Below are 5,341 nucleotides of genomic sequence, written 5' to 3'. Positions count from 1 at the left end.
TCGAGTCGGCCCTTCTCCTGGAGTCTCTTGCAGAATTTCTGAGCTGATTCTTGGACCCAGAGGGATGGCTTTGAGGTGCGACTTTTACCTTTCAGCAGATCATACCCCCGGGGAAATTTTAGGGTGTGACTTGGTTCACACAGTTTACTAATTTAGAGACGTAATCCCACCTTAATCCTCTCTATTAGCAAAGCAAACAACTCCATCCAAAATAGGAATACAGCCGGAGGCACGGAGGCCAGAATGTAACGCAGCCCAGGAACGATGGCTGGAAGGGCCCCAGTCCCTCGCTGTGTCCAGGCTGCATGCCGGGGACTTCAAACCATGGAGCCTCCTCGTTCCACCAGCTGGAGACCAGAAGCCCCCAGTCAAGGTGTCGGCAGGGTGGGCTCCCGATGCAGGCTTCAGGGGAGCGTCCTTGCCGGGCCCGTCCAGTTTCTGGTGGCCCCAAACACTCCTTGGCTTGTAGCGGCGTCACTGTACTCTCTGCCTCCCTCTCCATGTGCCTCTGCGTCTCTCTTTCAGAAGACCCCGTCCACTCCAGGGTGGCCGCATGCTCATCTCACTGAGCGCTGCTGAAACACCCAACAAGGATGGGGTCACAGGTTCTGGGGGTTGGGACTTGAATATGGCTTTGGTGGGGGGGCGGGGGGACACAGATCAATATAGCTGGAATACTCCTTAGAACAGAAAATGGCAAGACTTCATCTCAGGCTCTTTTGACTTCCGAGCAGTAGAAGAGATCAGTCTTTCAAGGACCCCAAGCTTGTGAAGATAACTCACCGTTGTAGTGTCAATTCCCATCCACAGCGACCCTGTAGGACAGGGGGGAGCTGCCCCCATGGATTTCCAAGATGGCCACTCTCTATGGCAGTGGTTCTCAACCTTCCTCGTGCCGTGGCCCTTTACTACAGTTCCTCATGTTGAGATAACCTCCCAACCATAACATTATTTTCGTTGCTACTTCATCACTGTCATTTTGCTACTGGTATGAATCGGAAACCCTTGTGAAAGGGTCATTCAACCCCCAAAGGGGTCACGGCCCACAGGTGGAGAACCATTGCTCTATGGGAAGAGAAAGCTTCGTCGTTCTCCACCGGAGTGCTGGTGGATTTGAACTGCCGACCTTGTGGTAGACCAATGCATAATCCACTACACCGCCGGGGCTGGTGCTTGCTGAGCTAGAGAGCGAACAAGAGGAAACCCCTGAGGGAGAGGGGCTGATGCTGTGGCTGCACCTGTGGGCTCGGACCAAACGAAAGGTGGGAGGCTGGTGAGGGTTTCCTTCCATTGTGCCGGAGGAAGGCTAGGAGACGAAGGGCTTTGGCAGCACTTAACTACAAGGGTGAGTGACAGAGAGGAGGGGAATCCCAAATCGACTGCGGATTTTACTGGACGCAAAAAGATCTTCCTAGAACCGACAGGATGAAACAGGAATTTTAGCCACTCCATGCCTTCCCGCCCGAGGCTCACATCCCTGAGGGCCCATCGACATTTCTGGAGGGGGCAGGGGGCACCTGAGCAGAAGGAGGAAGTGTGTGCTCTCTGGAGAACAAGATTAAGTGGTGAGGAGCGTGTCTGGAGGGGAGGCCAGCCCCCTCCCTCCTGCCCGGCACCCCTTGTGGTCATGGATCACGAAGGAGAGACCACACGGACCCACGTTTTTACAATTACCCTTTCTCTGCACTCCTCGGCTGCGGGGAGTGGGTGGGAGGCTGGAGGAGAGGCAGGGTTTTGTAGGGTCACCGTGCACTCTCCAGGTCAGATGAAGAAGGGGGAGCAGACACAGCAACAGGGCCAAGGCAAGTCCACGTGAGACCAGCAGAGAGCCTGCTGCCGGCCCAGCTCCCTCCTAATTTCACAGTGGCAGCCCCCCTCACCGCCCCCAGTCAAGTGAACCCGACCCAGCTGGAGATCTCCCAGAGAAGTGTCAATCGGGCCACTAGCCACTCCCCTGTTATTTAGTTTACCACCCTGTCTGTCTTTCAATGAAAAGGGCATCTGCCCAGGGCTGGGCAGGAAACACAGTTCCCAGAGCCCAAGGCAGGTGACCTCCTCTACAAAACCAGGCAGGGGAACAGTGGTCGGGAAGTCACTGGACTACTTCTACAATCTACTTGAAAGTTGTCGGCAGCAATGATGTCACTTTAAGGACCGAGGTGCACTGGTCCAAGCCTGGGACTTCCCATCATCTCATCGGCCCATCAAAGCTGGATGCTGAAAAGAAGAAGCGGAGAATTGCCAAGTAATTGCCATTGAATGACGGTGCTGGCAAAGAATACAGCTGCCCCCAGCGCAAACGTCTGGTTTAAATACTGCCCATAGTTACCAACCAACCACGGTAAAGCCCTTTAGCAACACCCATCAAAACATTACTATTATTGTTACAGTATTAACGTGTGTTATTGTTATGGTATTAACGTGGCAAAGGTGTCTTAGTGCATTTGGAACTGTTACTTGAATGTTTGCGTGCAGAGAAAGGTGCACTATAGACTATGTTCTATGCTATGTGCTACATGCTACCTACTACATCCGATGTACTACCCATGATATAGAAGAAGCCATGGTGGTGTAGTAACTACGCATTGAGCTACGAGCCTCGTGGTTAGTGGTTTGAAGCCACCAGCAGCTCCTTGGGATAGAGACTGGGCTTTCTACTCCTGTAAACAGTTACAGTCTCAGAAATGCACTGGGGGTTTGTTATGAATCAGCATGGACCTAATGACAGCGAACCTGAGTTTTTAAAAACTATATTTATATACTCCAAACCAGTGGTCCTCAACCTTCCTAATGCTGTAACTCTTTCATACAGTTCCTCATGTTGTGGTGGCCCCCAACCATAAAATGATTTTCGTTGCTACTTCATCACTGTCATTTTGCTACTGTTGTGAATCAGGTGACCCCTGTGCAAGAGTCCTTTGATCCCCAAAGGGGTTGCGACTCATAGGTTGAGAACCGCTGCTATATAGTATGTCTTCCGTACTCTATACTATGACAAAAAAATTTTACTCGCAGACATTAGTTACACACCTTACCTTATGGACCGACTTACCTACCAATTCTACTGCAAGACAGACACAAGGATGGGACTCTTTCACAATCCAGGGGCTGCCTGCAGGGAGCCCACCTCGGCTGTCCAGAAGAACCCACACATCCGTTTGAGAGGAGACTGGAGTACAGCCAGGATGCCCCTGAGAAGGGAGGCTGGAGAGGCTCTGCCCACAGCCTCTGACCTGTCCCCAGGAAAGACCAGTCTCGAGAAAAGGACACCATGTGTGGGCCAGTAGAAGGGCGAGGGTGTCAGTGTTGCCACTTGAGACCATAGTTACAACAGCGGACTCAAGCACACCGGCGATTGTGAAGATGGCGCGGGTCTCGGCAGCATCACACCCTGTCATTGTCGCGGTGGCATGGGGCCATTGCTGTCTGACCTCCTCTTGACGCTCGGAGAGAGGGTCCCCGGCAGCCTCAGCGCAGAGCTGGTTCTGCGGAGGTGGAGGTCAGACACGCCTCCACCCTCCAAAGGGTTAACCAGTTCTGACACCACCTGCCCCTCTGCTTCTTCACTGGGCTCCAGAATTTGCTACAGTAGAGACACAGAACTCATGTACTGGACTCCAGATTATGGAATTGGGGGGGGGGGGCGTGGCAGGGAAGTAACAGGTTACAATTTCAGGCTCAAGAAGACTCAGGATGCAGTTCTTCCTCTGGGTTGTGCCTGCTGGCACGTCCCTCCCCAGCGCTCAGGCTCTTGGCCCTTGGCCTTGGTCCTGCTTGGGCGAGCGTTACAAAGCTCTTCTAGGTCTTTGGCCAACGCTCAGAGACACCCCACTGCACCAGTCAGCCCGGCATGAGGCACTCAGCTCTAGCTCCAGAGGTCGGCCACCCTAGCTCCTCAACAGATGCCGGAAGCCACCCCCCTGCTAGTAAGCCTGCTCGCCCACAGCAATTTCTCTTGCTATGGCTGGGACACCCTACCCCTTGTCCCTTGCTCTATCTCCTGCTCCTGGTTCTGTTGCTTCTACTGCCCCCATTTCTCTGCCACGGCTTCCTGCCGATTCTCGCTTCTCGCTGTCTCCAGAGTCACAGCTCTAAATCTCCTGGATTGAGGAGGGTCAGTGGAGGTATCCCGGGTCCAATCTCGACTCTTCTTTCTTGATGGAAGTGAGCTCGTCCTTCTGTCTCTGGCATGGCGCAGTTTCAGCCTAGCAGGATGGCTGAACGGACCCATCCCTGTGTTTGGGAGCCCTGTGCCTTATTTCTGTGGTCCCACCCAAGGGTGCACCCGGTTTCCATTACTAGCAAGCAAGCCAGACCCCCTGTGGGCCACAAGCGCTCACACCTGCCGAGTCCCAGGGTGCCTAGAAGGGCCACACTGGATCATTCACAGCGTTGTAGTTGACCACGGGGTCACCTTGGGTCGGAGCCAGCAGGAGAGCCGCTCACGGCAGTCAACCTGCTGCACAAGACCTTTTCAAAGCGCTGAAGAGCAAGGGCGTTACTCGGAGGACTCAGGTGCACCGATCCAAGCCGTGCTATTTTCAGTCCCCTCAGATGCATGTGAGAGTCGGACATGGACAGGGAAGATGGAAGAAGACTGGGTGCATTTGAATCGTGGTGCTGATGCACCGTGTTACAAGTACCACGGACTGCCGCAGGGACAAACACACCTGTCTTGGAGGAAGTACAGCCAGAATGCTCTTTCGAGAAACTTCGTCTCACGCACTTGGGCCATGTTGTCCTGAGAGACCAGTCCCTGGAGGAGGACGTTGTGCTTGGTAAAGTGGAGGGCCAACACAAAAGGAGACTTCTACAAAATGGATCGACACAGTGGCTGCGTCTGGGGTGCGGGCGCGGGAAGCATGGTGAGGCTGGTGCTGCACCGGGCACGGTTCGGTTCTGTCCGGCAGAGGGCCGCTGTGGGTCAGAGCCGACTCAACGGCACTTGACACCAACACCACCAACAACAATCAGGTCAGCAAACACCCAGCCTCTCCAGTCAAGCCACGCTGGACCGTGGGACAAGGGGCCTCTGACGACACAGCCTTGGGTCCTGACCAGCAAGGTGTTAGCCTTGGGGGCTATGTAGGGCACGAGGGGTCATTACTGAGAAGGACTTGAACCAGAGGGGACACCCCCAGAGAGCCGCGGGACAAATGCTCGTTGTGACTTTTCCATCCAAGTTTGTTATTGTTATTTTTAATCATAATTCTGTGTGCAGACAGTTTGGCCAGAGTTCTTTCTGTGTGCACGGAGTAATTGGACAGCCTGATGTGCATCTTTGCTCATGGAGCTCCGATTCCTACTCCCCCAAAGCAGTTGTTTTTAGCTCATTCAGAGC

The sequence above is a fragment of the Echinops telfairi genome, unplaced genomic scaffold, assembly GCF_000313985.2.
Source record: "Echinops telfairi isolate 266 unplaced genomic scaffold, ASM31398v2 ScPeMD7_7457;HRSCAF=8495, whole genome shotgun sequence".
Taxonomy (NCBI): Eukaryota; Metazoa; Chordata; class Mammalia; order Afrosoricida; family Tenrecidae; genus Echinops; species Echinops telfairi.
This window is presented reverse-complemented; position numbering follows the sequence as displayed.